Raw genomic sequence first — 13,076 nt, 5'->3', positions numbered from 1 at the left:
CTTCAGCTTTTAGCGTTCCTTTTGAGTCTTTCATGTAAAACCCAAAAAATCGTAAGAGTTGGGAGATTAAATTTTTTAACACACATAAATAAACCAATGAAGGGGAAGGCAATTTGCATGCATACAAATATGTGTAAGAAAAGAGAAATAATATCTAATATGTAATATCAATGATACTATAATAACGATACTTTCAAATTTTCACTTTTCTCAACCAATCATAATAATATGACTCATTATTTATAAACTAGATAACTCAGTAAAAAAGTAATCATACTATAAGAATTACCTAATACAACACCAGTTCCTAAACAATAAAACCGCAATAATTTGACTCCAATAACACTACTAAAAACTCGACTAAAATACTGTTACTAAATAACAACATAGAAACTTCTATTTTTAGGTTTGATTTAATATGCCAACATTGTCTCCGTTAAATGAAGCTCTCCATTGAATTAGGTTCACTATAATCACGAACAATAATCTCCATTACAAATTCACCCAACATCACTTTGTAATCACAACTCAATTTATAGGTTTCTTCCCCAATCGTTGCCTTCACAGCTACAATTTATATGACAATTCAGGACTATTTTTTTGGTCTATTCTTCATTAGGACCAATTTTGTAATCTAACTCAACAGCTGAATACTCTGGGCAAACCTTGTATCCAACTCACCCCAAGATCAGTATTTTGAATCTAAAACTCTGATACTACATGCAAAATCAAAAAATCACAAGAGTTGGGAGACTAAATGACTTAGTAAATAAGTAATACAACTCCCATAATATCAACAACATAATATCAATAGTACTCTAATAACAATACTCTCAAATTTTCATTCTTCTCAACCAACAATAATAATACAACTAAATGACTTATGCCTTATTTGATAACCTAATTCAACACTTAAACTTAATAGGTTCAGACATTAACATGTTCAGATACATTTGATAACAAAAAATAAAACATCTTATTTAATTAAGTGGCACTGAATTTTTTAGGCAAAACTTGCTTCAAAAAAATAATTAATAATCTATTCACTAATTACTTAATGTGATATACACTCAAATGTCTAACATTTAGTACTTACAATTTAGTAACTTAACAAATTCAAATTTCAGATTTTAGACTTCAGACTTTAGATTTCAATTTTCAGACTTCAGCCAAATGCACCCTTAGTAAAAAAAAAAAATCACACCCATAAAAAAAAATTACCTAATACAATATCAATTCTTAAATAATAAAACTACCATAAGTTTGCTCTAATAATGCTATTGAAAACTTGACTAAAATACAACTACTAAACAAATACTTCAATTTTTTGTCTTGATTAAATATGCCAACAAACCAAGTTTTCAGTTTTTTCCTCAAGTGGCACCCGATTTAGCACAAGTGATTTTCATTTTGCAAGTCATGTTTAAGTTTGAGTCAAATTCGAATTAAGCGTTAAAGGCTTGAATTCTAGCATCACTCAAGTACCAGAGACAACGCCATCAAATCATTTGTTTTCTATGCCCAAATTTTATAAGAAACCCTTTTTTAATCCAACAATAAGCCTTTTGGACTAGTGATTAAAACTATTCAAAGAACAAGCCCTTTTGCCAATCACTTAAAATCATCAAAGAACAATACTTTTGGGCCATTGATAAAAATCTTTTGAAGAAAAAAAATCGTATGATAGGGCTCTATTGAAATGGAGGCTAATCTTTTAATTGCAATTGCTTCATAGCCTACAGTAAATAAGTGTAAATTTTCCTTACCCAAAGTACCAATAATCAGTGATTCCTAATAAATGAATTTAGTTTCTCCCTTCATTAAAACGATCCCTAACATTTTTCTTTAATGTGCAAACTTAGACTTGATTTGTTTAATTTGATATCTACCAGGTTAATGTTTGCCATTTGTGACTATTTTTACTTGTAATTTTTTTTTTGTTTAATTTCCATCAAGTTTGAAAAATCCTCGAACTGTAACTTAGTGCACATCAACTTCTTGACCTTCTACATTGGCCAACAGGAACAACAAGGTCCTTCAAGTATTCATTTATTCTCATATACTGATTGCGTATACCGATTGCGTATTCTAACTTCCACTTTCTCTAATTTTTCAATCTAAACTTGATGAGTCATTTAAGTTAGGGAGAATTGTAATTTTGGTCCCCAATCTATAGTGTATGTGCGAAATTATCCCCAATCTATTTCAAAAATCAATTTTGATCCCCAATTTATTCAATTTTGCGTTAAAGTGGACAATTAACGGAATCTCTTCAATTTCAATAGGAACTAAATCATGTGAGATCACGTGACGGCACCTAAAACCCCTTTTCAATTTTTTAATTTCTAAAACATGTTTTTTAATATTTTCAACTTTCTCTTGCCTTTTGTCTTATTAAACAAAGACATGAAAGGGGTAATCTCACAATCCAAATTACTCCTCTTGTTGGCCGCCGCCTTCAAATCCCTAGAACCCGTAGCACGAGTAAGAAGCTCAGCTTGGCCTCCAAGTCCAAGTCTCGTTCTTGCCTCCATTAGTAATAGAGATAATTTGTAATCAATGCCAGAGACAGACCCAGTTCAACTCTCCTGCACAAATAACAGGAGCAGCAGTAGCATCATAAGCAAGCAGCCGAGAGAGAAGAGCGGATAATAACAATTGGTAATCAAAGGGATTATACGGACCAAATCATCAAAAGGATTATACTGGTAAGTATATTCTTTCCCTATTAGCCATTCTTCACCGTTGAACTGGAATGAGCATTCAATTGAACCACTAGTATATTATTGGTAGGTCATGCTTACGGCTGGAACAGACACTTCATCGGTGACTATAGAATGAGCCTTGTCTCTTTTGCTCAACCATCCCGAGGTGCTAGAGAAAGCTCGAGTTGAATTGGATGCTCAAGTAGGGACTGATCGATTGGTCGATGAACATGATCTATCCAATCTTTCTTATCTTCATAACATTATTTCTGAAACACTTCGGTTGTACCTAGCAGCACCAATGCTAGTGCCACATGAGTCGTCCGATGACTGTAAAATTGGGGGATACAATATTCTGCAAGGCACAATTTTGCTAGTTAATGCATGGGCAGTTCACAGGGACCCAAATGTTTGGGATGATCCAACAAGCCTCAAGCCAGAGAGATTCAAAGGCTTGCTGGTTCAACCATCAAAGCTGATTCCATTTGGGATGGGAAGGAGATCTTGCCCTGGTTCTGGCCTAGCATAACGGGTGATAGGTTTGGTTTTGGGATCTCTAATTCAGAGTTTTGATTGGAAAAGAATTGGCGAGAAGAAGATTGATCTGGCTGAAGAGACAGGAGTCCATGCCAAAAGCCAAGCCACTAGAAAAAACATGTTTTAGAAATTAAAAAATTGAAAAAGGGGTTTTAAGTGCCGGCACGTGATTTCACGTGACTTAGTTCCGATTGAAATTGAAGAGATTCCGTCAATTATCCACTTTAGCACAAAATTGAATAGATTGGGGACCAAAATTACAATTCTCCCTTTAAGTTAATTAACTTATCATTGACTTTTCAGAGTAATACTTCATTTGGAGGATTTTCCACTACTGGAGAATATCCATGAAATATAGCATACTAGATGCAATGTATCATAGCAGAGGCTAAAAGGTGGTATCAACCACATTAATTAGCTGAACCTATTGATTGAATGTTTAACAACGCTAAACTTTTATGATATCGAATGGCCTCAAGACTTAGCACTAGTAGTTTTTATTTTGGCATTTCTAGGGTTACATTGTATTTCAATGTGCTCCACAGGTTTAAATACTAGAAAATTTTCATATTAGAATCAGGATCCACTCTATAACTCAGATTTGAGAAATTAACTAAACTTTAAAACAAAAAAGAAGACGTACAAATGTTATCATTATTTTTTTTTTCATTTTATGGATATTCCTTTATACTATTTCAAATTCTAATTCTTGGCTGATATTCTTTTACTATAATCACTACCAAACCTAAATATATTTGTTATCGCATAATACAAATTAACATTATTAGTCAAATTTCCATAACACTTAAACATGATGAGGTGAGATCACACGGAACTTTGGGGCTGGGGGAATCAAAAATTAAGAAGAAAAAAAAAAAGAAACCTAGTGAAAATGGGGTTGTGTATCATTTCAAGATAAATTAGCAAGTTGACGAATTCAGTAGATACACTTAAAAGTTTAGATACCACATAGGACTTGGCAAAGAAGTATATGGACATTAGCGGCATCCACTTTCTTAATGGACAATTTTTTTTCTTCCTTAAGCTTGGTCGCCGACCTTAAGAAGAAGTATATGGGTTTGGAAAAGAAGTATTTTTGGGTCCTACAGTAGATGAGCTTGACCTCCTCCCTTAAGCTTGGAGTATCCTTGTAATGCGGGTTATCATTGTACCTGTTGCATGTATAATTGCATGTATCAGTATTACTAACACGCAAGTGAAACGTTAAATGAAAATGCTAAGAAGTTTTATACAGGATCTTGTTACATATAACTACTGTACTCCTGATTAAATAAGGCATTTCTTTAATTGATACCATCCTGCAGCTTAGCATTGTGACCAATTGTAGAGTTTCTTTGCATAAATGTTCGCTAAGAGCTTTGATGGATTCGGGACCTCATAATTTGTGTTTCGTACAATATTGCACAAGTTGACCTTTGGTGTAAATTAGTAGGATTTCGGTGTGAATCAAGTTCAGTTTGATGTAAATCAGGTGCAATTCAATGTATGTTAATTTGTTATTATTTGGTGTAAATTAGGTACATTTTGGTATAAGTTGATTATTATCATTTAGTGTAAGTTGAAAACAATTTGATGTAAATTGAGAGTAAATTGTTAATTTGCACCAACTTATGCGAAAATCGAACTTGTGAGGCCCCATTTCTGAGCTTTGATTTTTGATTTGTTAACTTAATACAAATCCATATCGTTCAGCCATTAATTTTTTTTAATGCCCTGCCTAAAAATGATATCAGCACCCATGCACCCTTACCCTGCACCTAGCCCACGATTCAAGAGAATGTAATTGATTTTCTACATGGTTTGGTATGCTGAGGAGTTTCGAAATCAAATTTTCCAATGATAAAATTACAACTTGGAAAAGACCTTGAGACATCTCAGCTTCAGGTGTGCATTCTTAGTTATTTTGACTGCTATATATATTATGTTGAGACTTCTTTAGTAGTTATCAACATATAGACATTAAGAATAACTAGTTTTTAAGCCCTGACGCCATGCGTCAGGTAGCTAAGACTCATTATTTTGCTGTTATATTTGTGTTTTTTTTTTTTTGTTAGATATAGTAGTCATGTTACATGTGTGTGAGTGTGTGTTTTTTCCTAATTGCACAAATAAACATGACTTTAAAATCAGGTTATCTTACATTCTTAATATAGCATTAATCAGTAAGTAATGCCTAAAATTAAGCAAAACTAAAAGGCATGATTGTTTAACATTCTTAATGTAGCATTAATCAGTAAGTAATGCCTAAAATTAAGTAGAACTAAAAGGCATATGGCTATACATGTCTCCTAATCAGGATTTCATATTGGATCCTATTCTTTTTGTTGCAATTCAGATGATTGTTTGATTGATAGATTAAAAGTGTTCAAGAATGGCGGGAGCAACAATGGTTTTTTTGGACAGGACATCATTTATTGAAAATGAGTCTGGACTCTCAATATTGAACAATTTTAACTTGCAAGGGTGAATATGCATATTTTCTTATTTTTCTTTCGTTCTTCCCTTTTTTAGGCTGTCTATCTCTCTCTCTTCTTTTTTTTTTTGGAGATTTTGATGATTTTGGTTTTGATAATTTGTATGGGAGGCAACACTTTATGTGGTGAGTACGAGGAGCATGGAAGAACCTCTTTGAATTTTCACTAAGATAATGGCTTAGATATATACAATATCTAATAATTTTTTGAGCTTAAAATTTTTCTTTTCTACTTTCTAGGTTCTTTGGATTTATAATTCTTACTTATTTGATGTTTCTTTCTCTTACTTGGTTGATGATTTTTTTTTTTTGGTAATCTGTATCATAAGCTGCAAAATTATAGGTTATTTTGTGTTCTTAAATCATGTGCTAAAATAGGTGAGTTTCTCTTTTATTTTTCTTTTTAAATAAAAGTGGTATTCAAAATCAAGAGATAGTTGAAAACTTTAAATGGTGAATTCCAAATCAACTTGCGTTTAAGGATAAGTTAGAATAAAATGCTAAGAAATAAATGGTGGAACTATTCTACCAAATGGGGTAATAAACTTGTGTTTAAGGTTAGAAAATATGTATTTATTGAATCATTTTTTCATGCCCGAAAAGAAAAAAGTTGGGTCTACTGTAAAAGTTCAAAAACTATAATCCATTTGTTAAATTATACTTTTTTATGAAGAAAGTTTATCCTTTTGCAAAAAAAAAAAAAAAATGTTTACATGGGACCCTTATGTATATATTTTTTCAAAACAGGAAGACCCTCTAACCATTTTAACTGAAGAAACAACCGGGCAGCAGCTTGCAGCAAAGTGCAAGGTTACATCGCCCACTCACCACTGATCTTAATTTGTGAAGCGGTCTTAATTTCCATGCAATAGACTTCGCAAGCGGAGTTAATTTAATTTTTTTTGTTAGTAAGAGGAGTTAATTTTTATTTGATGGTGCTAATTTGAATGTAATATGTTTCGTCCAATTGGACAGTTAACCAGAAGCCAGCCTGATATTTACGAATTTTGCTCGCAAAAGGAAACCACACCTGAAGAAGGAAAGTAAACGTTTTCTTGCCCCACCAACAATACCAAATGCCCTCAAAGTTGGTGAAAATTACTGGATAACCGGTCCACTCACCACTCCAAGAGAGCCAGCGGACAGAAGCAAAATGCCAGCAGAGCCACTGCCACCCATCAGCAAAAGACCAAAAAGCCCCTCAAGCTCACAAAAATAACGGCATAACGGGTCCATTTTGCACTGTTCACAAGCGATTCGTGCTTTATATATGTAAGATATATCGAGATAAATTCAGATGCTCAGAGATCAAGATCACGTTCAAGTCAACCTTTACTGTTTTTCACAACTCCAATTACGGTCTGTATCCGATGTTGTTTAGAGTTGCTTGATAAGTTTTGATTATGAAGTCGCTTGACATGGATTCAGGGACCAAATAGGGCATTTTGTACGTGTAAAGGACAAATTTGCTTCGTTTCGATAGTGAGAGACGAAAACGAGTACAAATGTAATTTGTGAGGGATTATTTATGCTATTTGGCTTTTTTTTTTTAAATTTGCATGAGACTAATATTTGATTGAATTAATATGTGGAATTTTGGATTTTGGAACTTAGAAACTTTTAGGTTAGCATTTGTGGTGAGGAGGTCGAGAGAGCTATCCAAGTGGAGCAAGTGAAGGTGCCATTAGGGCCTATGACACGAGCCCGCGCGAAGAGATTGAATGAAGCACTACAAATATTGGTTCGTGCGGCCCGAGCATCCAGTGGAGAGCCAAAGGCTATTGAGGGCCTCAACGAAGCTAAATATGTCATCTTACTCGCGGTAATTCAAGAGGATTAGCTACCCAAGATTCGGCCAAGGGCCCATGGCCCATCATCAGTTAGTAGAGTTCAATAAAGGGGTCCAACACGCCTATGGGTTGGACCTTAGTCGTTGTTAGTCTTAGGTCATAGGCTAGGCCATGTGGGCCACCTTTTTAGTCCCTACGCTGAGCTGTTACGGGGGTCTCGCTGCCCAGTCAGCGAGTCGGGGGTCCAGGGGGCGACGCGCCCCTGGTGGGGGCTAGGGGGCAACACCCCCGGAGCTATTGGGCTAGTGGCGGCCCAAAGGGAGGCCCAAGGGCTGACCGCCTTTCCTTCAACTTTTACACGCTTTGTTAGGTTTTGGTTACGGCTACAAATAGCCCTAAGTCGTTGTTTACATGCAATTTTTGATGATTAATAAAATACACTTTTGAGAATTCTCTCAAAGCTTCATTGAAGCACCATTGAATATCTTAGAATCGTTCTTAGGTATTCAATCGACTTATCAATCTAGGACCGCGCTAGATTGTGGCGTCCTCTACCAAATACCGAGGTTCGTTGGCCACGTGATCAACGGGTTTAGGTTATCCGCTGCGTTCGTCGTCTTCAACGTGAGTATCTACCTTCTAGGTCCAAACCTTTCTGTACGGGTTGCATCACAGGATTGGTGCCGTTCGTATCAATTTGACAGTAAAGTTCTTTTTCCTTTTTTTTCCCTGCAACAGTAAAGTTCTTGGTTCAGGGCAGGACCTATACAGGAGCTTGTAACAAATGAACCAAACTGTTTCTTTATTCTATTGTCTGAAAATTTAGCTCTCAACCTTTTGCTTCCTTTTAGTTTTAGTCCACTTAGCCCTTTGTCTGGTTTTTGTTGTTGCGATATTTGGTACTTTAATTGGTTTTTCCATTATTATATTGTTAGGTCCAGATTTATTTAAGTTGAAATTAAAAAGCAATTGTGGAAGGTGTTACAGGATTTTTAACCTCATGATCGGCAGTCTGGTCTAAACTTTGTTCCTCAATATAGTGGAAAATGCTTGTCTAATAAAAATATAGCTATCAATTTATATAGGATTAATTTTTCCTATACTGATGGTACGCACTACCACTCCTGAATTACTTAAATTCTAATTAATATCATTTTTACCCCCTTGAGTACTTCATTTTTACTTTTGAAGTCTTCTATTATGTGAGACCTCTTGAATTACTAGCCCACCTTTTATTTAGTTCCTTAAGAACTATTGTATATATTTAACTATGATTAAATCTTGTATACATTGATAGTTTTTAATCTTTGAATAAGTTTTTTGGATAGGATTTAAAAGGTAACACAGTAATTGTGTAGCCTGCATTTGTTTAGATCATGAAGGTGTAAATTAGTTGCGGTTACGTTGGTTGGCAATATGGCTTCATGGGTAGTTATGTAATTAGATTGAAAAGGTAAAATTAAGTCTTTGTGAGGATAAAGTTAGAAATGTAAAAAAGTGACGAAAAAAAGTTTATACTAAACACATAACTCTCCCATTATGCTTAGTAAGATATGTATTCTAGAAGGGGATTTTACTTAGGACCCTGCAAACCTTCTAAACCTTCCATCCTTCCTTTCTCAAATTTTCATTCATTTTGCTTCATAAAATTAAATCAAAAGTAGGACTGGGGTCAGACCAACCCAAGCTCAGCCTATTTGGCCCAAGAAAACTTCATTGACCCTAAACTTTAATTAGGCTGAATAAAGTGTGAGTCTAAATATCAGGCCCAAACTAAATGTGAGCTACGGTTGGATCATACTACGCTCAATCCTGATTAAAACCGGCTCGTATATGAGTATAATTAGATAAGTAAAATATATTTAATAATATCTATAATTTATAATTACTAGTAGTTAAGGTACACTCAATGTCTGTACTAATAAAGGATATTAAAATTGATTAGTATTATTTTTTTTTCTTGCTGAAAAATAGTAAGTTAAAATACTTAAATTGTTGCAATTTAAAAAATGGTAGTTTTAATTAGGGAAGTAATGGTTAATTCAACAAATATGGAGTGATTGTAAGAAGATGTGTAGTTAAAATAACGTAATTCTCTTTAGAAGTAAGGTTAGATTAGGCAATACATTAAATAACACAATTTATTTACACCAAACCCCTCCCTCCCACCTTATTTATAGTAAAATATGCATATTATGACATAAAATGTTAATAATGTATATGTAAATTTGTATTAGTTCATAATTATAAAATATATATTATATATAATTATGTATTAATTATGAGTTTGGGCCAAGATCGATTTGATCCCAAAACTCATACAATAGTGTGAGTTGAATTTGATCATTTTAATATAAGCTCGAATCCCAAAAGCCCATATAATTTGTGAGTCAAGCTTGGCTCACTAAAGTTTGGCTCAAAAACCTGATTAATATCCCTAATCAAAAGTTTATTCTCATTGGACTTTTCTAATGCACTCATTATTACACATATATCACAACTAATTTACTATATGAATACACAAAGTCACATTTATTGCACCCCTTAAATTTAGACATTTTCCCAAAATAGTAATGCTTTTATTAAAAAAAAATTAACACCTGAGACTCCTTCTTGCGAGTGCCACCAGGGAACTCGTTAGCCAAACCCATTCTCAATTTATATCTCCTTCCTATAGTTAATCACTTTAAAAAGAATATACCATTTGAATTTCCACTATCTCTAATTTTTTCAACCTAAACTTGACAAGTCATTTAATTTAATTAATTTATAATTGACATTTTAGAGTAATACTTAAGTTGGAGGATTGTGTATGCTTATAGAATATGAATGAAATGTTGTAGACTAGACGCGATGTACCATAAAAATACCAAAAAGGTGGTACCAACCACTCTAGCTGGAACTAGTAATTGAATATTTAACAACGTTAAACTTTTATCATATCAAGAGAATTTATTAAGTGAACTTAACATATTGAACATTTAGCTGAACCTATTGATTGAATATTTAATCGGTGAGCCTAGTTACTAGATAGCTTCATTACTTTGAGTATGTACTTTGATACTTATATTACTTTCATGGGCGAACTCTGATTTAATTTGTTTAATTTCATATCTACTGAAAGCAATTTGATGCGGGGTTAATTTTGGTTATTTGGGACTATTTTTACTTGTAGTAAGATTTTGCTTAATTTTCATCAAGTTTGAAAAACCCTCAAATTTGCAACTTAGAGCATATCAACCCATTAACTTACAATTAATATATATATATATATATATATATATATATGTGTGTGTGTGTGTGTGTGTGTGTGTTAACTTCTATCTAAATTGGCTAAATGGGGCAACGAGATCCTTCAAGATTCATTTATTCTCATATTGTATCTCCTTCATGTAAACAATCACTTTAGAAGGCATTTACCGATTGCACATTTTAAATTCCACTTTCTCTAATTTTCAATCTAAACATGATAAGTCAATTAACTTATATAATTTATGATTGGCATTTTACAGCAATACCCTTTTTTTTTTTTTTTTTGAAAAAGTTTTACAGCAATAGTCGGAGGATTATGTAAGCCTACAGAATATCTATGAAATGTAGTATACTAGACGCAATGTAGGATGAAAATGACAGAAGGGCGGTGCCAACCACTTCAGCTGAAGCTATTAATTGAATGTTACACATTCAATTAATTAAACATTTTTTATTTCAAGAGAATTTATTAAATGAATTTAACAATGTTGTACATGTAGCTGAGCCTATTGATTGAACACTTAGTAAGTGAATGTAGTTGCTAACCTCATTACTTTGAGTATATAATTTGATACTTATATTGCCTTCGTGCGCAAGCTCTAACTTAATTTGTTTAAATTAATATCTACTAAAAGTAATTTGATGTAAGGTTAATTTTTTATTATTTTGCTTAATTTCCATCAAGCTTGAAAAACCCTCAAACTACTAACTTAGGGCATATAGGTATCAATTTCCCTCAAGATTGACCAACCGGGAAAACAAGAAATATTCGTTTATCCTCATATATACTGTATCTCCTTCATATAATTAACCACTTTAAAAAGGTTATACCGATTGCACTTTTTAACTTCCACTTTCTCTAATTTTTCAATCTAAACTTGATAAGTTATTTAACTTAGTTAATTTTGCTAGCTAGTACTTAAGTTGGAGCATAATCTATGCCCACAGCATATTTATGAAATAAAGTACAATAGACTCAATGTACAACATACTAGACTCAATGTACAATAGAGGAGGCTAGCTAATAGGTGGTACCAACCACTTTAGATGAACCTATTAATTTATATTTTGGGTAAAAAAACTTGGGGAGTCGTTAAACTATTACTGTTGTCAACTTTTGGCCCCTCATCTAATTTTTGTTTCCGATTGACCCTTGAACAATTAAAAATGCATACTTTAAGGATTTCCGATGACTTTATGCATAAATTTGGCCAAATTTAAAGGGCATTTTTGTCCATTCATGTTTGAAGCATCGGGACCAGCAACTAAAACCCCAAGAACAGGTAAAAAGACCATCTCTTCAATTTTCTAAAACAAACCATTAGAGTTTCTTCGCAAATCCTCCGAATTCAAGTTTTACCCATAGGAAAAATCCATTTCTTCGTGAAATGTCATCTAGAGTATAAGTATGGCTGGATAATCATTCAATTACAACTATTGAAGGTTGCGTGGGAAAAAATCTCTGGTGAAAGCTACGAATCAATAAAGAAATGGATTGGGTAATCAGGAGAAGGGATGCATATTTTGATCCATATCTTGTATATTGTAATGTGCCTCTCAATTTGTAAGCTTATATCGTTGAGGTTTATGTGTGTAATTGTTGTGTTATTACTAAAAGATTTAGGGGCTGTTAAAGAAATGGATGCTGGTTGATAGGGGTTTAGATAAAGTGGAGCTTAATAAATTAATTGGGTGGAAACACTCTCTGAGAGTTTTGTCTTGTTGGTAGGTTGCATAGGGTCCTACTACATTTGTGGTCCATTTTTAGCGTACTAAAAATAGTAAATTAATGAAATTTCTGGTATAGAGTTGACAAAAAATAGTTGATGTTGCATGGGTAGTTGTTTATTTAGCAATTTTGCTGCTTATTTTGTCTAATTAATGAATATAGTGAATTTTTCTTTAATTTGATACATGATTGTGCAAAACATGGGAGTGAACGTTTTACTATTAGATTGCACCGTAAGGGCAAGTTTAATGGTTTGGATTTCACATTTTATACTGGTGGTAAAATTGATCATGTAGATTTATGTGATGCTGATAGGATATCAGTACTTGAGATTAATGAAATGTTAAAAAAACCTGGGGTATGAGGAAGAGGACCCTGTGTTGTACTATTACCTTGAGCCTACAAGTGTTCTACCTGATGGACTGAGACAATTGCAAACTAGTCATCATGTGAACTAGTTCTGTAATTGGGTACAAGAATATTAGGTGATGGAAGATTATTGTGACCATAAGACCATTGAAGAGGTATTGGAAATGCAATTGAATGAGCCTATAGGGACATATGCGACA

Source organism: Coffea arabica, chromosome 11c (assembly GCF_036785885.1).
Source record: "Coffea arabica cultivar ET-39 chromosome 11c, Coffea Arabica ET-39 HiFi, whole genome shotgun sequence".
Taxonomy (NCBI): domain Eukaryota; kingdom Viridiplantae; phylum Streptophyta; class Magnoliopsida; order Gentianales; family Rubiaceae; genus Coffea; species Coffea arabica.
Note: the sequence above shows the minus strand (reverse complement) of the source record.